A 27,284-nucleotide genomic window follows, 5' to 3' on the forward strand; every position below is an offset into this window, starting at 1 on the left:
AGGTGCATTTTTTTTTTTTTTAACAATTTTATTTACAGTTTCTTATATAGCGCACACATATTCGGCAGCGCTTTTACAGAGAATATTTGAACAATCACATCAGTCCCTGCCCCAGTGGAGCTTACAATCTATATTCCCTACCACATGTACACACACATACAGACATTCTAGGGTTAAGGGATTGTGGCAGGAGTACCCAGAAGAAACCCACACAGGTGCTGGAGAATATACAAACACCGCACAGTTAGAGCCATGGTTGGAATTGAACCCATGACCTCAGTGCTGTGAGGCAGTAATGCTAACCATTACACCCATCCATACTGCCCACTTTGCAATATTAACATGGCTGTGGAATCATGTTACCATGGGCGTGGGGTGGGGTGGCTGAGGTAGGGGGTGTTTAATGGGTAGCAGGGAGTGTGTGATGGGGGGCAGAGAGTGCAGTGGTTGGGGCAGGGTCTGTGTGATTGGGAGAGGGGGGCATGCAATGAGACACAATTGCATATGAAAAATCTCATCGAGGGTAATCTAACTGACTATGGAACTGGAGAAATGTTCTAATACCATACCTCCCAACTGTCACGATTCCGTCGGGACAGTCCCGATTTTCGGGTCCTGTCCCGACGTCCCACCCGCGGCAGGCATTGTCCCGCTGCGGGGGGTGGCAGTTGGGAGACCCCCCAATGTAGTAGAATAGACGCTGTGCGCATGCGCACAGCGTCTATTCTCGTATGAAAATGAGGTCGCGGCTAATTAGCATAAGCCGCGCCCTCATTTGCATACGCCACGCCCCCTTTTCGGGCGCTCGCGCGGCTTCGCCGCGCGAGTGTCCCTATTTCTTAACATGAAAAGTTGGGAGGTATGTAATACCCAGAATACCAATGATTCCCTCAAATTTATGGTTTAATTTTAAACAAGTCCAGTTCCCGATAAGTTTGCTTTGCCATGACCATAAATAAAGCACAAGATCAAACACCTAATGTAGCTGGAGTTGATCTAAGTGGGAAATGTTCTTCCCAGGACAACTTCTTGTGGCCCTTTCGTGTGTTACATAAAAATATATATATATATATCTTTTTGTATTCATGTCCAGAGGAAAAATTACAAATGTGGTCGATTTAAAGAAATATATTATAAGGCACTATTTTTTTTTTTTTTATGTAAAAACATCACTGTTACTAGAAATAATGTACCTGTGCAAAGCAGAAGGGCGGCTCACTAGTAAGGAATAAGAACAAGGCTTTCCCTTTAGTGTAGAAACAAGTCTGCAGGTGACCACTAGGTGCCGCTAATGCCTAGCAATGCTTTGTAATCAAAATTGGGCCAAATTCACTAAGGTAGCATTAGAACAAGAAAATATAAACATATCTACAGTAATTCAAGAATATACTGTTTTTATTATAGGCTGTATAGTTTATAAAGTAGAAAACCATTTTCAAGAAAGCCCTTTTTTTTTTTATTATGAAAAATTTCTAGTGAAAGCATACCTCCCAACATTTTGATTTTAGAAGTCTGGATGCTCGCATGGCTGAAAAAGGGGTGTGCCCTATGTCACAGGGGGCACGGCCTTACAGGGATACCGTCACTACAGGAGCTTGGCCAGCTCTGTGTAAGCTGTCTCTGTCTCATGCAGTGCGGTCCTTTTGCCTGCCGGTGCGGTCCTTTTGCATGGGATTTATCGCATGCGATCCCACAGATTGCTTCTGCAGCAGGGACGACTGCTGTCAATCACATTCAATTTGGATGCTTTTCATGCGTTTGATCGCTGCAATCGCATGCAAAGAGCCCAAATTGCATGTCAATAATCCTATAGTATGGGGACCTGACCCCTCCCTTCTATAAAGGCCCCATATACTTGTGTAACATATCTACGGCTCAAGTCGCATGTGATTTCCCTTGAACTCCCCCGGCAGCTTCTTGGAAGTTCTTTAATGCAATTTTGTAGTTGATGTGCTATTGTCACATGCAATTTATCACAATGCATTCACATTGCCATACATCTGATGCGCTGGACTACAGGGTGCTAGCTGGTTGACAAATCATAGCTGTAAGTGCCCAAACACACCCCGTCCTCCTTGCTGCACACTAAACTGCCCACATACTCTCAGAATGTGGGCAGACGGGATTGAAATGCCGGCATCCTAATTGATGTTGGAATTCTGGCATCGGTCTTCTGACTGTTGGCATCCCATTGAAAGATGAGAGCATGATGGTCTGGTCTGCAACAGACATCAGATGGAACACCAGTTCAGTACACAAATAGCGTACTGGACCGATGGCGTGCATGCGCATAAAGGCTGAATGTATTATACTTTTATGGTAGTGACCACCATACTTTTTGAGGCTTCAGCTGTCATGGTTCCATGATTGTATTCCCCCCCACCACCCATTACGCCAACCATTACTCCCCCCCCCCCCCCCCCCCCCCCCCCCTGATTATTACAAGGCAATACTATAATCTCCAAAAAATCACTTTAAAAACAAAAACTTAATGGGCTAATATTTTTCCAAATATGCTGATATTTGTTTAATTAAACCAAGCATACCTCCAAACATCTTCAATGTAGAAATCACACGGCTCAGGAAAATGGGTGTGGGCCTATGCCATAGGGGGATCCACATTTTACATCACTACGAGTGCATGGCCAGCACTGTCATGCTGGTCATGCCCCCAGCCCCTCTGCCTCTCTAAATAGATGCTGGACGGTCCTGCGATAAGCGAGACAGTTGGGGGGGAATGAATTATATTAAAGCTATTTAATCTTTATTTAGTATAATTTTATGTACATTTTTCATATTTGTCAATAAAATGAATACGGTTAAATATCTATAGTGTACATAATTTGGTCATTAAAAATATATCTACAAATGTGCCCTAGACATTAGATAAAAGGTGGGCAGAGCCTGGCAGCTGCTGGAAGGTTAGTTTCCAACAGGTAATGGCAGGCCCTCAGGGGCTACTGTACTGCCAGAACTTCCAGACCAGCAGCCACAATGGCCGCTCTTGAATGGCTATTGGTCTGCGGCCTCCTCTTGGCTCACGACTGGTTCCATATGTAAAATGCCACCAATGCTGTCTCTGCCTGGCTGACATTTGTTGCTCCAACTGCAATAAGATGGTGGCGGGGACCCTGCCTAAATTGTCTATCCCAGGTTCCCCAATTTCTGGTGGCAGGCTCCTCTGAAGTGGTCACAGCCAATGCCCTGCTGCATGGCATTTATGTGTTTTCTCCACAATTGTACAAGATCGCAGGCTACAACCCTTCCCTCATTCAGTCCAGAGGAAGAGTACCGATACTTGGTAATGTGACTGGATAGAGCTACACCTCCAGTTCCCCACAAGACAATAGGCCCATCATGACGGTATGATGATGACACACATCCAGCTGGTCACATGGTTGTTAATAAGTCAAAAGTGTACAAAATTGTATTTCTACTTTCTTCCCAACATTTTTCTATTATTATTCAAGGAGACATTGTGGCATATAGGGCCTTATTCGAGTTCACTCTTTCTGACAAAATCCTTCTTAGATGGACAAAACCATGTGCACTGCAGGGGGCAGATGTAACATGTGCAGATAGAAATAGATTTGGTGATTTTTTTTGGTGATTCTTTGCAGGGTAAATACTGGCTGCTTTATTTTAACACTGCAATATAGATCTCACTTTGAAGTAAAACCCCACCCAAATCTAATGAGATCTGCACAAGTTACATCTGCCCCCCTGCAGTGTACATGGTTTTGTCCATCTAAGAAGGATTTTGTCTGAAAGAGTGAACTCGAATAAGGCCCATAGTAATCACTACAGGCCCATGTAGCCTTATATCCAGCACAGCATGCAGGGGAGTGGCAAGGGGCAATACTGGTGGAGCATGAGCTCCAGTTGCCAAAAACTTCAGAGGCTGTGCTGCAGGCTGCTGCCAGGACCATTACCCACAGTGCAGCTACCTTGGCCCAGCCAGTGCTGGGCTCTTCCCTGATACAGCCCTGGTTGAGCACACACCAACGATCATGTCACCACACATAGGGGGTATTCTGGTTGATTCCATCAGCTGCAAATTCGCACCCTTGTTAGTCAACTAAACCCTGCCTTGAGAATGGTGGTATGCTGGCCCACCATTTGCAAGGCACATTAGTTCGCACTGGCTTTGAATGGATGTTTTACATAAACATCCATTTGCAGCCTGTGAGGTAATACCCAAATCATTCGATGGTCAGTGACCATCGAATGAGGTGGAACATGCACGCATATCTAAGGTTGCTCTGAACAACCTTACATATGCGTGCATGTTCAGAAGGCAGTGGGCGGGCTGCTGACATCTGGTGATATTAGCTGCCCGCCCCCACGTGATCGGCCCATTAGCATGAGAATGCCCATGAAACGCTGGACGCTCCCATATGCTAATGAGATGCACCACGGTACTGGCTCATTTGCTGGTATAAACAATACAGGCCTGATTCAGGACCTTGGAGAGTGCCCCGCATTTGTTCCTGAGCCCTCAATAACAAGGACTACAGCATCTAGACCACTAGGGACACAGCCGATATAGGGGCAGATGGATCGGGTGCCGGACAGGGTCCCCGACAGGCATTTTTTATCCGACGTCGGGATCCCAACTGTCAAAACACCGACAGCCGGGTTCCCGACGGCCGTCGGCTATTTTCCCTCGTGGGGGTCCACGCGAGCCACTGTGCCCGCAGCGAGCCCGCAAGGGGCTTTGTTGCGCTTGCCATGCTGTCTGGGTACGGCCAGTCGGGATCCCGACATTGGGCTAATGACTGTCGGGATTCCGACTGTCGGACCCCTATACCACACCCGATGTATTAAGTCTGGAGAAGAGATAAACTGGAGATAGAGTGAAAGCAGATAAAGCACCAGCCAATTAACTGTGTTTGAAAATGACAGTTGGGAGATGATTGGCCGTTGCATTATCTCCAGTTTATGTCCAGTATATCTGTTCTCCGGGCTTAATACATCTGCCCCATAGTTAACTAGTTACCGATATCATTTCGTGACATCACACGCGGACGTTGAACATGCAGGTTGTTAGCTTCATGGCCAAAATTTACCTGCACGTTCTGCCGACGAGCTGGGTGATTAACGTTAACGATGCGTGGGAAGTGCGCATGGTTAATGATACTGAGTGTACACACTAGATATTTTATTCTTCTGAGTAATATCTTTTAAAAGGTTGTTTAGTGTATATGGGGTTTATGGGGCCCATGTACCCATGTACTGTGATAATATCGGCTGAATTTGCAATATGATTATTGATTACATCGCATGGATGTAAACAATAAACCAAAGTGAACATCGCTTCAGGTCCACTGACAAATATAAAATATAACCATGCAGCTAGATAAAACAGAAAGCTAATAAGTATTCATAAAATGACATTCATCTCGTATTTGGAAAACCATACAGAAATTCACATAGGTTAATCTTAAATGGATCTCGACTCCTTTGGTATTCAAACAAAGGGGGTTATTTTGGTTCACTCTTTCTGACAAAATTCCTTCTTAGATGGACAAAACCATGTGCACTGCAGGGGGGCAGATGTAACATGTGCAGAGAGAATTAGATTTGGGTGAGTTATTTTGTTTCTGTGCAGGGAAAATACTGACTGCTTTATTTTTACGCTGCAATATAGATCTCACTTTGAAGTAAAACCCCACCCAAATCTAATTCTCTCTGCACAAGTTACATCTGCCCCACCTGCAGTGCACATGGTTTTGTCCATCTAAGAAGGAATTTGTCAGAAAGAGTGAACCAAAATAACCCCCAAAGGGACATCAATAACACAGATGTGATTGTATAGCAGTGCTGCTCAAACACCAAGCAACTTCCATCGCTAGGGGATCAACCACAAACAGTGCTTTGGTGTGGAAGAAAGTGCATCCGTGCTATCACAAATAATTTCTGGTAAAATCCCCAGCAGGAGGACAACGTTACCCAATTAGTGTATATAGGGGGTGATTCTGGTTGGTTTGCAAAAGCAAACTCCTTCTGCAGGTGGGGCAGATGTAACATATGCAGAGAGAGTTACATTTGGGGGAGTTATTTTGTTTCAGTGCAGAGTAAATACTGGCTGCTTTATTCTTATGGTGCGTACACACGGGGCAATATGATCGCTGGCAATATATTGCTCAGCAATCATATTGCTCAGTGTCCCGTTTTCATCTGCGACCAGACATGGTCGCAGACGAAAATGTCACACGTCGGGAGAAAAGGCAGGCGAAGTCGCTGGTCGGAGGAGCATGCTCCCACGAGCAGCGACCATTCAGGGGCTGAAAACAGGAGCGCACACTCCCATCGCTGGCAATATGGTCGCTCGGCGACCATATTGCCAGCGATATTTGCAATAATCGCCCCTGTGTACACACCATTACAATGCTATTTAGATTTCTGTTTGAACACACCCCACCCAAATATAACTCTGTCTACACATGTTACATCTGCCCCACCTGCAGTGCAGCATGGGTTTGTGCATTAAAGAAGGAGTTTGCTTTTGCAAACAAACCAGAATCACCACCGTAATCCATTTTGTGCTGCTTAGCAAGATGTCCTCGCAAAGATTGCAGATAGTTGGTAGATGGTGTAAGAATCCTCATTGTTGTGCAATAAGCTGGTGCGGATAGTGGAATTTCCCACAACTTGCTCAGGTGGGAAAATGGCATTAAGCCACTATGAGAGAGACACATGGGTTTAATTAACCATGCCACGTGGAGATTTAAGCTCATAAAAATAAAGTAAAAACTGTATGTATAGCAGACCATCACATATAGACATTGAACCCTTTCACACTAAACCCAGGTCGCCCATTATATACAAGGTAACCCGGGTTTAACCCTTCTGACAAGGGCATAACTGCCATAGGTGCAGGGGGTGCAGCTGCTATGGGGCCCAGAGCTGAGAGGGGCCCATCTTTACTGTCTAAGTAATGTTTTACATACATTTATTACCATCAGTTGCTAAATAGGGGGCCCTTACAAACTTTTGCTATGGGGCCTACGCATATATATATATATATATATATATATATATATATATATATATATATATAGTTACGCCTCTGCCTTCTGATGACCAGGGTCAAATTGTCAAATTGGTCGACCCGGGTTATTCAGTTTGATGTTATCACACTGCACCTTGACCCGTCAACACGGCAACAACCTGGGATTTAGTTGCAGTGTGAAAGGGGTATAGGTGATTACCGAATGTCCAATCAAAAAGAGAAGGAAAGACACCAGAGGTCGGGGTCACTAGGAAGAGGAGGGCACCATCCTTTGTTTCCCCTGAATGCTGGGAATGAGGCAGTGCAGGGCCAGATTAACTAGCCCCTCGGGAACCGGAGATACCGCCAAGCAAAGCTGGAACGTTTTCCCCATAGGACCAGGTTCCAATGGCTGCCATTTCCTGCCTGGCATCACTGGTAGAACTCAGTCAAACCCAAATCGCTGGGCCTTCAATCTGATACCAGGCTGGTCCATATGAGTTCATTCTAGAGATATTGCGGGTAAAGTGATTTTTATCATTTCTGAAATGTAATTTCATGGCTGTTCATGTTGTTTGAGGACAGATTTCTCTGTAACCAAACAGCCCAGTTTCACAGGACCAAAATCATTCAAAGCCTACATGTAAATGGGTCAGTTGGTTCTGAAGATATAGCTGGTTGTTTAAGGGGGGGGGGGGGGTGTTCTTTCCCCCTCACACCAGAAAATGCAGGTACTAGGCTGATGTAAAAGGGGCCAGCCCGGGAATGTCCCTGCATGATCCTGGGACCATATTCCCAGGTAAATCCCTGCATTTTCTGGTGTGAAAGGGGTATTATTTCAAATAGCCGGGACCTGCAGTGCTCTGAATACAGCCGGGCAGCCCCCGGCTGTCAATGGCTGTCCTTTCTGCCAGCGGCGGCTGTCCCCCAGTTACCGCGAGCATGTATTCCCCCCTTGGCAATGAGCATGTAATCCCACAGGGCAACACGCATGGAACCCCTGGCAATGAGCATGTAGGTAAACAGCACTTATGTAGCATAATTTTAATAGGCATTATGGTGTTAGGCATAATACGTAGTGTGGCGAAACATGTAATAGGCATTATGGTGTACATTTTTAATGCGCAATGCCCCTGTTTATGAAGCATATTGTGCTTTATTGCTCAATCTTTTTGGTATAGTGTGTATTTTGGCTCAATCCATGTGGCAAAATGTGAATTCTGCCTTAATCTGTGTGGCATAGTGTGAATTTTGACTCAATCCGTGTTCCATAGTGTGAATTTTGGCTCAGTCGGTGTGAATTTTGGCTCATTCCATGTGGCATAATGTGTAAGAGGCAAATACAGTATAAGGGGGTAACTATTGTGTTGCATGATTTGTATAAGGGGTATATGGTGTGGTAAACTTAGGTGACCACATAAAAGGTGCTGAAATGTTGTCTACCAAGTTTCATCTTTCAGTATTTTTTTTTTATCACTGGAGTGCCGCCTCACCCCGCAAGTATCTTAGCACCTTTGGGGGGCACCCGCCAATATATCTCCCTGCATTTTTCCTATGCCAGCACCCTGCCTTTTTCAGGCATATATAATAAGTTGAAAGTATTTACAGAAATAGAAACACACCCATGAGCAGACCACCCAAACAGAACATTGGTCACACTACCCACATTATTAGGTGCTGGCCACCACCCCTATTATTGTGCATAATAGGTCCTTGATCATTTTCAGCTCCAGGCCCATTTAGACCTTAATCTGACAATTGGCGACTGTATACGGATAACACAATAACGCAGAGACACGGCACAAACACACAGGAAACCGGATACTGTATATACTGAGTGAGGTACAAGATCGCGACTGTATACGGAGACCACAGTAACATAGACAGACGGCGCAGACACACAGGAAGTCGTATACTGTATACTGAGGGAGGTAAAAGATGGCGGCTGTATACGGAATCCGGATAACACCAAATAAAATATAATAATAACACAATGACAATTTTCAGGTCACTTTTCTCTTTACGCACTTCTTTATACAGATAGAGTGGGCCTTGCTCTTGTAGGTGACGTCGGAAGATTCGCCATCCGCCATCCCCCGCCAGCTGCTGTGTCCCCGCCGCCTCGCCGACGGACGCCCCGGGTCCCCGCCACCCCCCCCCCCTAACCCTGTCCGTCTCTCTGAAGTGGAGACGGACAGGGTTCCCATCCCCCCGCCGACGGGAAACTGAGACGCGCGTGCGAGACGCGCGCGTCTCAGTCAGATGGGGTGCCTCTCGCCAGATTTTGGCGCTGGCGCAGCGGCAGCAAAAATGAGAGGCGCTCCATCTGTATTACACTATTTATCTGGTGTATAAGTTATGTGACAATCAGTTTTATGATAATTAATACTATTTATATGTTAAACAATTGTATTACACAAATGCCACCACCAGCCTCTGTCCTTCCCCCACTTATTCTCCTCGGGTATATAGATAATATTATCTATACAGAATATTTCCTGCTGAAAATAAATATATAGATAATATTATCAATATATAAAAATAAAAACCAGGTTGTTTCGATGTGTCCCTCCCTTGCCACGTGCTGGGTCTCGGGACTCGAACCTGCAACCTGTGGCTCCCCGTAGCTTGGACTAATAGACACGCGCCACTGTGCCAACCAAGCAGAAGAGCCTCTCTGTGTAACTTGTAGCTCTACTGCAGTGACGTCATCCGCTCTGTGCTGCACCATCGCCACCTATTGGCAGCTGCTGGAACTACATCCGGAACGACTGTGTAATCCGGGCATACACTGAGCTCCGCTCCCGGTCATCTCGCTGCTCCTGCGGAAGTAGGGTCAGAGTGTCTGCTCCTGCCGCTGCTGCAGTGATGTGGGTCCCACCCAGTACCTTGGATGAAAGAGTCTTTTAGAATATCAGGCTCATGGGGAGGTAAGCAGGGGGGAGGACATTTAACTCCTAGCAGGTTACTATGCGGAAGGGGGTGGGGGTCTTTTGTGTACACTTGTATAATCGTGCTACAAATAAGATGTAATAACAGGCCTGGGGGGTTTGGTTACTGAAGTACTGCTTTTCTTCTGGAGGGGGGACTGGAAGTGCTGCTCTTCTACTTGGGGAGGGTTTACTGGAAGTGCTGCTGTTCTATTGGGGGGTGGGGTGTACTGGAAGTGCTGCTGTTCTGCTGGATGGGGGGTACTGGAGGTGCTGCTGTTCTACTGGGGGGTACTGGAAGTACTACTGTTCTACTGGGGGGGGTACTGGAAGTACTACTGTTCTGCTGGGGGGGATACTGGAAGTGCAGCTGTTCTACTGGAGGGGGGGGGGACTGGATGTGCTGCTGTTCTACTGGAGGGGAGTACTGGAAGTGCTGCTGTTCTACTGGGGGGGGGGGTGGTTACTGGAAGTGCTTCTGTTTTATTGGGGTGGGTGTATTGGAAGTGCTGCTGTTCTACTAGGGGTGGTGGTTACTGGAAGTGCTTCTGTTCTACTGGGGTGGGTGTATGGGAAGTGCTGCTGTTCTGCTGGAGGGGGGTACTGGTAGTGCTGCTGTTCTACTAGGGGGGGTACTGGTAGTGATGCTGTTATAGTGGGGGGAGGGTGCACTGGAAGTGCTGCTGTGGTGCTGGGGGGGTACTGGAAGTGCAGTTCTACTAGGGGGGGACACTGGGAGTGCTGTTCTTCTATGGTTGCGAGGGATGGGGGTGGTGTAGTGCATCCCTCACAGCCTGTAACATGGCATTTAAGAGCTGATTGGCTGTTACTTTACCTCTCTCCCCTTTATCTCTCTCCAAGGAAGGTATTTAATCCTGGGTGAATTGTTCACCAGGCGAAAAATCAGCAAATTTCGGCCATTTTTGAGGCAAATTCAACTCGCCCTATTCAATCCCAGTGCTTATTTTTCACATGGGCTGAAAATCCAGCATCGGTGAAGACTGTGTGGATAGGAGAAATTTCCAAAAATTCACGTGGTTTTGCCAAATTGGTTTATGTTTTCGCATGTTTTTGCCACTGTTTTTGCCCATCCCGAAAAAAAGGTGAAACGCCATAGTAAAAATTTTAAAACGGGCGATTGAATACTAATCAGAGAATTATTGACGATTTTTCACCTGCCCAGGAAATTCGACCGGATTGAATACCCCCCAAGGCTTAGTACATAGACCGCTCAGTTTGTAAAAGTGTAACAGATCATTTTAAGTACATTTCCTTTTGTCTCTATTTCCCCTTTCACATGGCACAAATAACCCGTAACCGATGTGAAAGGTCCATTTGAAAACTCTCGGGTCCAGCAACCCGGCATTCCGACACAGGTTAAAATAAGTGTTTTACCCGGGTCTGACCCAGGTTGCTGAACAGTGTAAACAGGTAACACTATTGCTTCAGCTCCAAGCGCTGCCTACTGCCACACCCCAGATGACACACCTCCTTTGTGATGTCAGCGTCCTGTGGGGGAAATCATCACAAATGCCGGGTCACTCTAGGGGTAGACCCGTGTCAAAAATACCAGGTGTGATCCCGCAGTCACGATGTGAAAAGGGTTTAAATGTCTTTGTGGCCTATGTAAGTTCTGTAAGTGTAATGGGTTAGAATGCCGTGGGTTCTCTAACCTCCGCCAGTGATCACTTCTTGGTTTTCTTCTTATGCGCCTAGTGGGGTACGCTTTCCATGCATCCTCCATCCCCCACTCCTCCATACTGACCTTGTCATTGGAAAGGCCGCACGTAGTTGGGTTGTGGTTTCATGATACCTCCGATCTAATAATTCTGGTGCTAATAAACTCAATCTCCATCCTTTGCCCATACTCCCCTACTTTTTTTCCTCCCCTTTTGATGGGCACATTATGGGGTGGAGCAGAATATTTTGCGCTATTTCCGCCATGTTCCCATGGAGCAATGATGCAATACTCAGAGGGAGGCTGGGCTGTGAGATTTTGATTCGCTGAGACTGTCCGCGTCACGCCCCTATCCCGCCCATGATGTATTAAAGCAGCATGTACTCCTCCAGCGGAGGTTGCCACAACTGCATGTACTGTAAAACATTGCCTCCTGTTTGGCTGTTAGGCATGGGGTATGGGTCATAGAATCGACCCAATAAAGGTTGCCACTCAATAGGTTGACCACTGTTGGTCAACAGGCCATAGGTCGACACCTTATAAAGGTCAACATGGCTTAGCTCGAGAAGGACAAAAGGTCGGCAAAAGCAATAGGTCTACTTACAAAAGTTCGACATGAAGGTCGACATGAGTTTTTCACAGTGTCTGTGTCGACTTAGGTCAACATGAACTGTATTTCAGTGTACCACTTCGCTCGCCAGGCTTCCGGCACGATGTCTCGCTACCCTAGTCAACCTTTTTCATGTCCACATTTTCCATTTCCTATGTTGACCTATTGCTTGTGTTGAACTTTTGTCACTGTCGACGTAGCCATGTCAACCTTTTTAAAGTATCGACCTATGGTCTGTTGGCCAATAGTAGGCGATCTATCGAGTGTCCACCTAATTAGTGTCGACCCATGGAACGCACACGCCAGGCTTGCAGGTTGTACTGTATGGTATGACTGCACGCCAGGTCACTGGGTTTGAAGAAATTACGGTACTTCCTCATCTTTGCGGCCAGCGCTACGCCAGTTATGTTAGCCGCTACTTAACTGCTACGTAAGGATTTTCGGCAAATCTACTTTAGAGGCATTTCTTGAGGTAAAAGATGTTTAGTAAATTTGTCCCCTGGCGGGCTCGCTTCACTCGCCACGCTTCGGGCTTGGTGGCTCAGTTCGCTCACCTGAACTTTACTAATGGTAAATGCAGGGGGCCGGCGGCCATTTTCCTGTAGCTGCGGCCGTGTTCTGGAAGCCGCGACCAGCGCAGGAGGGCTGCCTGGAGGAGGTGGATGGTGATCCAGCGCGGCCCGCAGCCAGTGACTGGCTAAGCGGCCCGGGGGGCACATGGCACCGTGCCCCCCGGCCCAGCCCACCCCTGCCCGTATTACCCGACCCTGGGCGCATCTATTCCTGCAGGCAGAGGAGCTGACTGCGCGGCCAGCAGCTCACAGAGCATAATATGATGTAACAATATGTTCTATTGTGTTGGTGTAAGGTAGCCTCTTCCTGCAAGTCCACGCCTATTGAAACAAGGCCACACCCCCTTTCGGGGGAGCAAATATTTCCACTTTTGAAACGTCTATGAGGTGGCAACACATTTTTTAGTGCACTGGGATCCAAATTGTCCAGAAATGCTCCTCTTACCCACCACTTCTGCTATATAAGCAGCTAAATCACGGACAGCCATACAAGTCCCTCAGTCCCAGCAACCCGGGTAGAGTCCGCCCCAGGGAGTATTGACGCCCCCTCCACCTCCTATAGTCCTGCCCTGGTGTCAATTATTTTCTCAGGCTTTTAAGTGATATATTAAGTTTGGGCCTGATAAATGTAAACCCAGTGGTTTACGTTACCAATATGGCCCATTCCACGAGGTACAACATTCTCTGCTGCCGAACCTCCTTCTGAATGTAAGATTCCTGTCACCTGTGTGGAATTACTTCATTGATAAGAAAAGTGTTCAGCTCAGCTGACAGCAACCATGAATTATGCGGGAAGTCCAGATACGGAGCCTCTCTCCCTCCTGGAATGGGTCATGTTGGGAGGTACAGTATGTAGACATTTCTATTTTTCACAGGCCCAGACAAAGTAGAAGTTGTCAAAGTTGTGTACGGTCTGGGCCTGGACCAATGAATGAGCAGTATTACCAGTGCTATTGCTAATGGTGTACAGAGGAGGAGTGCTTGATGTCTGCACTCTCGCCCCTCAGGGTGCACAGGGAAGCAGACGCCCCCATGTCTTGTTCCAAGTCCTTGGCTGCAGAAAGCTTGGTCTGTCTAGGCTTGTTGTGAATGACAGCCAGCTTTCTGCCGTTCCTTGCTATTCCTCATGTCATCCAACTAAGGGAAAGAAAAGCATATACTGACATCATCACCCAGGTGCACTGTGCATTCCCTGCAGGGTTCCCACTCAGCGGGCGTCACCCACGTTCCTCTTCCCCCAATAACTTGGGCTGTCAGGGCCAAGAATCCACTGAGTTCAATTAATCTGAGGAGGCAAAGCTATTGCTGGGCATCATTCTGCTATCATTACACATAGCACAGATGTAACATGTACAGAGAGAGTTACATTTGGGTGAGTTATTTTGTTTCTGTGCAGAATAAATAATGGCTGCTTTATTATACTGCAATATAGCATACCTCCCAACTTTTACTCCGAAGGACCCAGGACACTCGCATGTGTGACCTAACGGAAGGGGCGTGGCCTATACCAGAGGCTCTCCTGCGAGGCCACACCCCCTTTTCCATCACTGTGGGGGCATGCCCCAGCAGCTTCATCAGCTGCTGGCTATGCCCCAGCCCCTCTGGCTGCAGGAATAGATGCTGTGCGCATGCGGGTGCGATCTCTCTTCCTTCTCCCGCACATCATCCAGGGAGAGAGGACTGACTGCCTCTGCAGCTGCCTCTCTCCCCAGTCAGCACCCAGCAGCTTGTGCTCTGCTGGGGAGAGAGAGGCTTCTGCTGCTGCTGCTGCTGCAGCAGCAGTCAGTCTTTTCTATGAATGAATGGGCAGATGGGTGAGTTAGGTGGAAGAAGGCAGCAGGACCCTTCAGCAAGCCTGGGCCCAGCTTAAAAGTAGCCCCCCCTTCTTTCTTGACGCCACTGGCAACCAGCCATCTGAAGAAGCATAGGTCTACTCAGATTGGCTGCTAAAACTGTAGCTGGGGCCAGTAATTATGCATTGGGAAAGATGCAGACACTAACTTTGACACGCCCAGTAAACTGGGCTGACGTGCCCCTCCCCATTTTGAAACGGACATTCTCCCCGCCCCCAAAGAGCTGCAGCATGTTAATTAAGCTACAGCTTCCCCAACACTGCAACTGCAGCATGGCAGCATATCAGACCCTACAACTGTACCGTTTTAGCCAGTACAGTACCGTTTTTTTGTGGTCTGTACCGGCTAAAACTAATGTCACTAACAACACACCATTCAAAAATATTATGACATTATGACAATGTATTTATTTAGCCCAGAGATTACCTTTAAACCATTGCTTCGGCTTTAATTAACAACATGTTCGCAGAGTATTCCAAATCGAAGTTACATGGAAAAAGTAGAATAGTTTTATCACAATGTAATCAAGTAACCTTGGCAGGAAAAAAAATCACCAGATATCTTTTATGATGAATGAAATCAAGCGACCATGTGAAGGTGCATTAGCCTTCAGATCAGTGAAAGATCTGGAAACAAGTTGAGTGTAGACTAGCAGATAAATAATGTGGTAACATCACATGAGGATAAGCATAAGATAAAATGGTACTCTTTACCTAAAAGGGCGCCCATCGCGGTGATCGCGGGCATCGCGGGTAGTACATTAACGGCACCCGCGATCACCGAGATTTCCCATAGGGTTCAATGCAGGGGCGCTCGAACGTTTTTAGGTTGGGGGGGGCAAGATATAATCTCATTTTGGCGCCCCCTAAATTGCTATATGTTACCCCCGGGCACTATACACACTGGCAGCGGCATATACACGTGGGCATTATACACAGGGCAGCGGCATATATGCGTGGGCATTATACACAAGGCAGCGGCATATATGCGTGGGCATTATACACATGGCTGCTGGCATATTAAATAATGAATTTATTTTCAATGTTCTGCCTACAATAACTTATGAATAATCTTTTTTTTATATTTTAGATTATTCATAATATTTTAGGCAGACGATTGAAAATAAATGCATTATTTAATGTCAGCAGCCATCACATGTCATAAGACTGAGCTGCAGCACGTCACAAGAATGAGAAGAGATTAGTTTTAAAAAAAGTTTAACCTACAGTATGTGCTCCAGCCTCCGGCCGCCGCTGGCTGCACCTGATGACCCGGGTCCCGCGGCCACTGTATTCCACGCGTAACAGAAAGAGAAGAGATAGCTGAAGCAGCTGCCAGCTATCTCTTCGCGCCCGGCGGTGCTACTCGGGGAGGTCAGCGGGGGTCACAGACCTCTCTGCGCTCCCTCTGTCGCCTGGCTGCGGCAGTCCCCGGCGCCGCGTCTCCTCACGCTGCTGGAGGTCGGCGGGGGTCACGCTGACGTCCCCGCTCTGCCGCTCAGCCTCCCTCTCTCCGTCCCCGCTCTGCCATTAACCCCTTCTCTCCTGGGGCTTACATAGGCGGACGGGCGGGAGACTGGATCAAGCTTAATCAGCCGCCCGCCCAGCTGCTTTAGCGCCTCATTAATTTTGGGGGGGGCAAGCTGCCCCCTCGCCCCCCCCGTTCCGGCGCCACTGGTTCAATGTTAAATTTAGTGGTGACCGCGATTTTACATTCAATGCTTCAATGCCCGCGATTTTGACATAGGAATCAATGTTAAATGGGCTACAGAGCCCAAATAGGCACAATTAACCCTTAAATGTCCCCCCAAATTTTTAACGCCACCCCACGATCCACGCCAACCCGAAGCTTGGCGAGCGCAGCGAGCCCGCGAGGGGCGGCGGTACGCGTCCTCCGACCTTTTCATGCCCTACTATCCACGTCGGCGTGGAGTTGAGAATAGAATAGTGTGGCGAGCGCAGCGAGCCACCGAGGCCCGAAGCCTCTGTGCCTATTTGCGCATTTAACATTGATTCCTATGTCCAAATCGCGGGCATTGAGGCATTTTACATTAAAATCGCGGTCAATCAGCATTTTTAACATTGTTCCCTATGGGAAAATCGCGGTCATCGCGGGCACCCGATTTTTATGTACCCACGATTTGCCCGCGATGACCGCGATTATTTACCCCCGACGCCCGCGATTCCAATCGCGGGCGCCGTTCTAGGTAAAGAGTACCGATAAAATATACCATTAATACCCCTTTCAGACAGAAAAAAAGACCCGGGAATTTCCCTGCTCTTGCCGTGTCGACCCGGGTTTTTCTTCTGTCTGAAAGGGTCAACACAGGTCTAAAGTTCCGGGACTTCGACCCAGGTATTTACCTGGGTTTTTCCCGTGTCAGACACGTGTTTGCGGCTGTGTGAAAGGGTCCGACCCGTGTTTTTCTCCCGACAATTAAAAAAAACATGCTGATTGGCTGTGCAGCATGGCGCTGCGCGATTGGCTGATCTTTTCAGCTTCCCTGAAGGCGTGGCAGTGGCGTGCAGCGCAACACTGGACAAAATCAGGGCTCTCCTCCAGTGCAAATACCTGCGTCGAGTGGAAGCCCTCTCCACCAAAAATTGTGCCTTCCTCCTCCTGGCATAACACTGTGCCAGGTAGCATAGTGTAATGCTGTGTAACACGGGGGAGATATATTGCTCAGCCATATATGGCTGAGCAATATATGGCTGAGCAATATATTGCTCAGTTTCTCCTTTACATCAGCGACCAGAGATGGTCGCTGATGTAAAAGAAACTGCCGGGGGGAGCCCGGCAGTGGAAATCAGCTGGTCGCAGGAGCATGTTCCTGCGACCAGCGATCACCACAGGGGCAAAAACGGGAGCGCGCACCCGGCGATATATCGCCGGTGCACACTCCCATTGCGGGCAATATGGTCGCTCAGCGACCATATTTCCTGCGATTTTGCCCTAAATCGCCCCCGTGTGTACGCACCTTAAGCATCTGCATAATGCTCTGATTTGCTGTAAGCAGCAAAACACACAGAGAACTCATGACCTCCAGGTTCTGCAACTTGTCAGCCATGTTTAATGCAATGCAGTGAGCAGACACCTCCCACTTTTCATGATCTCATCTCTGTGTGCCTTTAAAACTGTCCTTTTCTTATGACACACAGAGTTTTGCAGGAAAAATCCGGCTTCTGTGTGAAAGGGGTCGACACGGGAAATACCCAGGTTTTTGCTCCTGTGTGAAAGGGGGTCAGCCCCTTGCTGCCTAGTTCTACCTGGGTTTTTTCTGTCTGAAAGGGGTATCAGAATTTAATTCCGTGACGAGGCAAGAATCGGTAATTATTTTAAGAAATGATAAAATACTGTAGATATTTTTTTTTAAATACATATTTAAGTACTTTTCGTTATCATGTGATCATTGGGGATAATTCAGATCTGAACGCTGCTAAGCGAATGTGCCGCAGCCAGCGAACAGGTAGATGAATCATGCCCACTAATCACAACTTTACCAACTCTCCCACATTGGCTGGTGGAGTAGCAAATAGACCACGCCCCTTTATGTGAAGCCACACCACAATTTCTGATCTACACTTCAAGAAAGTTGGGAGGTACAGTATAGGTCTAAAGTGCAAGGGGCAGATTTATCAAGTGGCGGCATTTCCCATAGCAACCAGATTGTAGCTATAATCTATGTAGCACATTTAAGATGATATCTACAGGTGTGGATCAGTTGGTCACCAGAAGTTGTTAGACAGTCATTAGGTCGACACCATTAGGTTGACATGCATTTAGGTTGACATGTGTCTAGGTCGACATGAGTGTAGGTTGACATGGGTTGGGTCTACAGGGTCATTAGGTCGACAGGGTCGTTAGGTTGACAGCCAAAAGGTCGACATGGGGTTTTTCACTGTTTTTACCCGAATGTCGACATCGTCGACAAGGAAACAGGTTAAAGTGCACCACGTCCCCTCGCATGGCTCGCAGCACTCGCCATGCTTCGGGCTTGGTGCCTCGCTAAGCTCGACACACTATTTTATTCTCCCATCACGTCCTGGTGGATGGTAGGGCATGAAATACCACCTGTCGGCACATATCGGCTCCAAAAAAACACTAAAAAATCCCATGTCAACCTTTTGACCCTGTCGACCTAATGGCCCTGTCTACCTAACTCATGTCGACCTAAATGCATGTGGACCTAATGGTGTCGACCTAATGACGGTCTGAATGGATGCTATAAGCAATACCTCCACTTGTCACCTTGAGATGGTTTTATAAATTTCCCCTCAGAGGAGGCTACAAATTTGTTGGATGAAACCACATTCATGTAATTGCAGCCTATCAATTCACAGGTAAAAACAGTTGTATCACTGGCATTCAGTGACTTCATTGGATTCAGTCTCATTAGTACTAACTCCGCCTACAAAATGTCTGCCTTCTAGTTAAAGGAAGTTAAATCTGAGCACAGATCTATTATATTTCTTAAAATATTAGCACTGGCTAAGAAGCAATGATGCAATTCAGACGCTTATAGAAACGTCACATACTCTGGTGTTTATTTACTTTGATAGGAGTTTTATTAAAGGTGCGCACCTCCCAACTGTCCCGATTACAGCGGGACAGTCTGGATATTTGGAGACTGTCCCGCTGTCCCTTCGGCAGGTGGCAATATTGGGGGAAGCTTCAGATCACTGCTGTTGGGCACGTCCCCGAAACTGGCGAAAATACTGTAGATACCGAATGGGTTTTATAGACAGGATACAGGTTGGGGCCTCTCTCCCCACAACTATCCTAGTAAACATGGCTTTATTATACATAGATATACATACATGTAATGTCATATACACATATATATATATATATATATATATATATATATATATACACACATATAAATCTGTACAAGCTGGGACTGACACTAACTATAATGCATACCTGCCAACTTTTTAAAACTCCTCTCTGGGAGAAGCTGGAGAGGAGTGAAAGGGGGGCTGGACGAGGCTACGTTTTGGGGGCGGGCGAGGCTGATGTCACCAAGCCCCGCCCCCACAACCGACAGCCGCATTAATTCATGGGTCCGTGGATTGGGCTAAAATAATGCGAAATTACGCGATTTGATGCATTTTTGCCCCGCCCCCCTCCCCGCGGACCCATGAAATTCAGAAATTTATACCACGGGGAAGGGGGGGGGGGGGGACAGGAGCTGTGGCTATAATGCGGGAGACTTGCCTACCTTCCCGGGGGGCCGGGAGGGAGACCCATTTTGCGGGACCCTCCCGGCCATTCCAGGAGGGTAGGCAAGTATGCTATAATGGACATTTAGCAACTATTTTGCAATCAGACCTGATTGCAAATTCGCATCTGCCCCAACCCATTCCTTCATGTGGGAGATCCTTCTGAAACCTCTAAACAGGCTGCAGCTTTGTATACATGGTCACGGGACACTTATACTATGTGCAGACACCTCACTACCAACCAGTGATGCCCATTCATCCTTATATCAGGAGAGATACCGATGCTTATGATTCCAGTTGCTTGTAATCGCTTTCGGTTGTGTACATAGGGGTATGGGTCATAGGGTCGACATATATTTAGGTTTTGACCACTTAAGAGCAACACATGAAATAGGTAGACGTGGGTCGGAAAGTCAATACAAATGATACATTAAGTCGACATGAGTTTTTCACGTTTTTTTGTTTTGTTCTGAATGTCGACATGAACCCCATATCAGTGTACCGCGTCCCTTCGCATGGCTCGCTGTGCTTCGGATCCTATCGTATTCGCCTTCCACGCCCTAGTGGATGGTCAGGTCGGCTAAAAATAAAAACCATGTGAAAAACGCATGTCGACTCTCCCATTGTCGACCTAATGCTTGTGTAGACCTAAGACCTGTCAACCGTTAGTGGACGACCTAATGTATGTTGACCTTCATAGTGTCAACCTAGCGGCTGTATCCCGTACACAGATGCGGACTCTTTAACCTTTACATCTGCACACTATTCCTTGTGCAGATTGTGATAGTGATTTGTGTGCACATTACACAGCTGCAAATGTATTTCTTTTTTGTGGACTTTGGACTTGCTAATCATGTCAAGTGAAGTGAGGCAAACGCTCACATCACATCCACCAGCGCCATGGCAACTGCATACATATACTCAGCCTTGGCGCAAAAGCATAGGGCCTAATTCAGACCTGGTTGCTCATCTGCAAAGTTGCAGATGACTGCAACTAGATAGCCGCCGCCGAGACAGACAGAAAACCTGCGCAAATCTGTGAGTTCCAGTCTGTGTACATGTGAGTAAGTCTGACCCTTCTACAGTTCTGCGACAGGCAGACCGAAGCACGCACTGGCGTCACACATCCTCCCTTAAAACGCCTGGGCAGGCCTGCATTTTTCTTTTTGGACACTCAGTTAAAAAAAAAAAAAAGTTTGGTTACCACCCCCCAAACGCCAGCTTCCTGTCAATCCAGTTTGCTATTTGGGCTCGCGCATGCACACTACGATTTGTGCACATGAATGTCATTCCATGATCAAACGGATTGCAAATTCGCACAACAGCGATCAACTTTGAATCAGCCCCATAGACTTCCGAAATGAGTGTCTGATCATGAAGAGTGGACGCGCCAATAGAGACACTGGAGGCTTGTTTCTCTATGTACATGATCTCATCTGATTATGGAAACTGGATTGATACGCATTTCTGCTTGCAGACATTCCCTGTTTCCTACCTTAAACAATACCTTCCTGTCAATAACTGTGCTGAAATTCTCAGCGAGAGCGGCATCGCAACTCTACCGCGGTGCATGTACAGTCTACCATTAATTGCTCAGTCTTGTGGACATTGACCATGTATTCAAGCTGGAATTGGGCCCTGTGTGTATTGTGTTTTCTCCTTTGGACTCTTTAGCAAACAAAGCACTTTTTTTTTTTTTTTTCTCAAATGGACAAAACCATGCTGCACTGTAGGTGGGGCAGATGTAACGTGGGAACCAACCCCCAGTGCTGTGAGGCAGTAATACTAACCATTACATCGTCCATGCTGCTGTTTTTGTTTCTACACAATTGTTAAGTTCTGGGTAGCACAGTAATCTGTCCCTCTCCCCCTCTAATTCTTGTGTTCAGCTAAGAACATGTAAGACATGGGTCTTCAACCTGTGGCCCCCCAGATGTTGTGAAACTACATGTTCCAACATGCATTGCCACATTTTTTTCCTATGAGAGCATACCAAAACTGTCAGTGCATGCTGGGACATGTAGTTCTACAACATCTGGAGGGCCACAGGTTGAAGACATGTGATGTAAGATAAATGTGTAACTGGTGATTGCACAAGGAAGCAGGTGGAGATCCTGAGGTCCAACGGCACCGTGCTCCTCTCTGGTGTAGTGTGATTTCCCAGCATGGTTTATTTTATATGTATATGAAATTGCCTACTTCTGGTTATGTGTAATGTGTCACATGAGCTTTGCTGTATTGGTCACATTGTGTACTGTTGCAGGTTGGACAGGCGGCCTACTCTGCCTCCAAAGGGGGAATTGTAGGAATGACCCTCCCTATCGCTCGAGATCTGGCTCCACTTGGCATCAGAGTCGTGACAATCGCTCCTGGTACTTTCCTTTTTATATCTGTTTTACTTGCATAAATGTGACCTGCTAGGGCAGGGAAGGGGAACCATTGGCCTTCAACTGTTGTTAAACTACACATACAAGAATGCCGTGCAACTATTGAGCATTGTCAAAAAGCAAAACTGTAGCAGAGCATGCTGGGATGTTTACTTCAGCAACAACTGGGAGCCAAAGGTTCCCCATCCTTGCACTAGGGAACCATTTGTTTATACTACCTGATGCCTACACATAGTGAAGGCAGCCATTTTGTGTCCAGCACTAATGTTCTTGGGAATGATGCCTAGTCATACATCTATGACCAGCCCTACATGGATAGTAGTTGGGGGATTCTTCATTGAGGTCATTTATTGCTGGCAATAAAGTTACGTTTGCCAGGCATCCTTGTGATCCCCCCCCCCTCAACTTAGTCATATGGGACACCTGTAGTAAAGAAAGAGGGTCCCAATTATACAGATATAAGTAGTTTACATAAAGTGTCAGCAGCCATTTTATTTCTTAAGCAACTCTTTATGCAATTGCAGCCAGGAAATTCACTACAAACTATAAATTCTGATTAGAGTTTTTGTGAAATAGAATGCATTACCACACAAAATGGCTGCCTATGTTGTGTCTGTGACTGATGTTCTCTGTGAGACTGTTACAGCTGAGGAAGCCTGATACAGATGTGTTTGCAGTGCTAACAAAGCAGCAGCAAACTGTGAGGCAGCCGCCTACAAGCGAACAAACGTCCACCAAAGCCATCACAACATGCTCGGCAACTGAGTGCGAGTGGTCCCATTGTGCCTTCATGGCTGTTCAAGAATATACATGGGAGTTGTGATGTCGCCATTTTTTGTATGCATATAAGATCGCCTTCTTTTTGCAGACACTCCCCGCTATCTCCGTGACTGAGTTTTCACTGCGAGCAGCATTGCAAGTTTACCTTGGTGCCGTGTGCTGTCTCCCTGTTGTACACTTCCTCCTTAGTCAATACTAGATATGAGTGACTTTTTTCGTTGTGCTGTTCTTACTCTAGGAAAGGTTTAAATTATTAATAATGACCCTTTTTTCTTGTGAGGCGTTATGGAGTCTGGTCCCCCCCGCTAAAGCCCCATACACACTGGGTGATTTTGAGTTTAAAGCAGCTCAGTTTGTTGTACCAGCTGCTTTCCGCTCCAAAGCGGCCTAGTGTGTACGGGAGAGTGGTGATGCGCGCTCTGGCATCATCGCCAGCCGCGCCACTCATCTGCTGGTATTACCAGCAGATGAGACAGGGTGGACATCTTTCAATAGCGTCCGACTATGGAAAGCTGTCCACGCCCTGGAGAAATCACTGGGCAGGGGGAAATCGCTTGGTGTGTATGCACTTTGCTTGAACACCGTTGGCTTATTTAGTACCTTCAATTTTTATATTTAAACATCTGTTCTCAAGTATGAATATTGCAAAAACCTAGACAGCTAGTGAGCCTTGGGGACCAATATTGGAAAACACTTTTTTTTTTCTTGTGTAAGATTTTTCTGTGCTCCGGAACACTGCAAAATGTCACCGAATATTCTGTCTTTCCAGGCTTGTTCGCAACCCCTCTCCTCCTTGGTCTCCCTGAGAAGGCAAGAGAATTCCTGGCCAAGCAAGTACCTTTCCCCAGCCGACTGGGCCACCCTGAAGAGTATGCCCACCTGGTACAAACCATTGTAGAAAACCCCATGTTGAATGCAGAAGTCATTCGTCTGGACGGTGCCCTTCGTATGCAGCCTTAAGAAAGTTAGATTCTTACGGGGAACCACCAAACCTTCCGTCCACGTCTTAAAGCATTGCTACCGGGTTACACTAGGAGTTGTAAGGCTATTGTGGCATTGATGCCAGGAATGTACCCAGAAATCTATCACTAGATTATTCTAGAAGACGTGGAAGGCCAGCCAGATTTTCTGGAACTGTGATTTTGACCTAATTCTGTTTATGCGGTTTGTAGGATAAAATTAGTTTTCTGATTATCGGATGCTTCTGCTCTTTGATTCATTTTGTTCTTCTCATTGAACATAACAAGTGTTCATTTGGTGTGGGTGGAAATGCATAAGGAACGTCATGTGATACATAACACCAATGGAAACAAATAAACTATGGAAATACATCAGATAACAAAGGTGCATTTTTTTTTTTTTTTTAACAATTTTATTTACAGTTTCTTATATAGCGCACACATATTCGGCAGCGCTTTTACAGAGAATATTTGAACAATCACATCAGTCCCTGCCCCAGTGGAGCTTACAATCTATATTCCCTACCACATGTACACACACATACAGACATTCTAGGGTTAAGGGATTGTGGCATGAGTACCCAGAAGAAACCCACACAGGTGCGGGAGAATATACAAACACCGCACAGTTAGAGCCATGGTTGGAATTGAACCCATGACCTCAGTGCTGTGAGGCAGTAATGCTAACCATTACACCCATCCATACTGCCCACTTTGCAATATTAACATGGCTGTGGAATCATGTTACCATGGGCGTGGGGTGGGGTGGCTGAGGTAGGGGGTGTTTAATGGGTAGCAGGGAGTGTGTGATGGGGGGCAGAGAGTGCAGTGGTTGGGGCAGGGTCTGTGTGATTGGGAGAGGGGGGCATGCAATGAGACACAATTGCATATGAAAAATCTCATCGAGGGTAATCTAACTGACTATGGAACTGGAGAAATGTTCTAATACCCAGAATACCAATGATTCCCTCAAATTTACCGTTTAATTTTAAACAAGTCCAGTTCCTGATACGTTTGCTTTGCCATGACCATAAATAAAGCACAAGATCAAACACCTAATGTAGCTGGAGTTGATCTAAGTGGGAAATGTTCTTCCCAGGACAACTTCTTGTGGCCCTTTCGCGTGTTACATAAATATATATATATATATCTTTTTGTATTCATGTCCAGAGGAAAAATTACAAATGTGGTCGATTTAAAGAAATATATTATAAGGCACTAATTTTTTTTTTTATGTAAAAACATCACTGTTACTAGAAATAATGTACCTGTGCAAAGCAGAAGGGTGGCTCACTAGTAAGGAATAAGAACAAGGCTTTCCCTTTAGTGTAGAAACAAGTCTGCAGGTGACCACTAGGTGCCGCTAATGCCTAGCAATGCTTTGTAATCAAAATTGGGCCAAATTCACTAAGGTAGCATTAGAACAAGAAAATATAAACATATCTACAGTAATTCAAGAATATACTGTTTTTATTATAGGCTGTATAGTTTATAAAGTAGAAAACCATTTTCAAGAAAGCCCTTTTTTTTTTTTATTATGAAAAATTTATAGTGAAAGCATACCTCCCAACATTTTGATTTTAGAAGTCTGGATGCTCGCATGGCTGAAAAAGGGGTGTGCCCTATGTCACAGGGGGCACGGCCTTACAGGGATACCGTCACTCCAGGAGCAAGGCCAGCTCTGTGTAAGCTGTCTCTGTCTCATGCAGTGCGGTCCTTTTGCCTGCCGGTGCGGTCCTTTTGCATGGGATTTATCGCATGCGATCCCACAGATTGCTTCTGCAGCAGGGACGACTGCTGTCAATCACATTCAATTTGGATGCTTTTCATGCGTTTGATCGCTGCAATCGCATGCAAAGAGCCCAAATTGCATGTCAATAATCCTATAGTATGGGGACCTGACCCCTCCCTTCTATAAAGGCCCCATATACTTGTGTAACATATCTACGGCTCAAGTCGCATGTGATTTCCCTTGAACTCCCCCGGCAGCTTCTTGGAAGTTCTTTAATGCAATTTTGTAGTTGATGTGCTATTGTCACATGCAATTTATCACAATGCATTCACATTGCCATACATCTGATGCGCTGGACTACAGGGTGCTAGCTGGTTGACAAATCATAGCTGTAAGTGCCCAAACACACCCCGTCCTCCTGGCTGCACACTAAACTGCCCACATACTCTCAGAATGTGGGCAGACGGGATTGAAATGCCGGCATCCTAATTGATGTTGGAATTCTGGCATCGGTCTTCTGACTGTTGGCATCCCATTGAAAGATGAGAGCATGATGGTCTGGTCTGCAACAGACATCAGATGGGACACCAGTTCAGTACACAAATAGCGTACTGGACCGATGGCGTGCATGCGCATAAAGGCTGAATGTATTATACTTTTATGGTAGTGACCACCATACTTTTTGAGGCTTCAGCTGTCATGGTTCCATGATTGTATTCCCCCCCCACCGCCCATTACGCCAACCATTACTCTCCCCCCCCCCCCCCCCCAATTATTACAAGGCAATACTATAATCTCCAAAAAATCACTTTAAAAACAAAAACTTAATGGGCTAATATTTTTCCAAATATGCTGATATTTGTTTAATTAAACCAAGCATACCTCCAAACATCTTCAATGTAGAAATCACACGGCTCAGGAAAATGGGTGTGGGCCTATGCCATAGGGGGATCCACATTTTACATCACTACGAGTGCATGGCCAGCACTGTCATGCTGGTCATGCCCCCAGCCCCTCTGCCTCTCTAAATAGATGCTGGACGGTAGAAAAAGAGCTGATAACAAGAAGATATCAGGTAGGGGCGCAATTAGCTAGACCTGGTTTGCAAAAATACAAGCTGCAGTACCAAAAAGGGGGTTGTCACTCCCCTGCAAGAAGATACAAAAAAGAAAATACAATAGACTGCGCTAATTAATATAGGAAGGGTGTTAAAGAAATGCTAGTAACCTGAAGGTTGAACATGATTTAATGAAAAATATCAATAAAGATATATAGCAGCTCAGGTTAAAATCAACAGTTTTACATACATTGTGCACATATAAAAATAGGATAAAAAAAATATTTGGAATGAAAAAATGGGGGAAATTTAAAAATTCTTAAAGTGACTGAAAATTGTGTCCATACGGTACCGTATATTTTGGAAAGAGTCCCGCTGGATGGGGGGAGAGGATTGTTGAGCCCACTTGGATCCGTTCCTATTTTGCCTCAAGTGAAAACGACCTGGAAGGCAGGGTGAGGGATAGGCAGCTTGATGTTTAAGGAGTAAGTGGAACTCCTGCTGTTCCTC

General features: G+C 46.4%; 1 protein-coding gene and 1 long non-coding RNA gene across 2 annotated transcripts in view; both read left to right on the forward strand.

The window, feature by feature from the left end:
• The window catches only part of LOC146035406 (3-hydroxyacyl-CoA dehydrogenase type-2-like), a 232,060-nt gene that overhangs the window by 153,714 nt on the left and 51,062 nt on the right, over positions 1-27,284 (forward strand). The gene's annotated exons all lie outside the window — the stretch shown is intronic.
• On the forward strand, positions 9,741-24,357 carry LOC146035401 (uncharacterized). Its single transcript, XR_014460631.1, has 3 exons — positions 9,741-9,924; positions 22,123-22,231; positions 23,796-24,357. It is a non-coding gene; the product is annotated as an uncharacterized LOC146035401 (long non-coding RNA).

The sequence above is a fragment of the Crinia signifera genome, chromosome 9, assembly GCF_055691185.1.
Source record: "Crinia signifera chromosome 9, ASM5569118v1, whole genome shotgun sequence".
Classification (NCBI taxonomy): domain Eukaryota; kingdom Metazoa; phylum Chordata; class Amphibia; order Anura; family Myobatrachidae; genus Crinia; species Crinia signifera.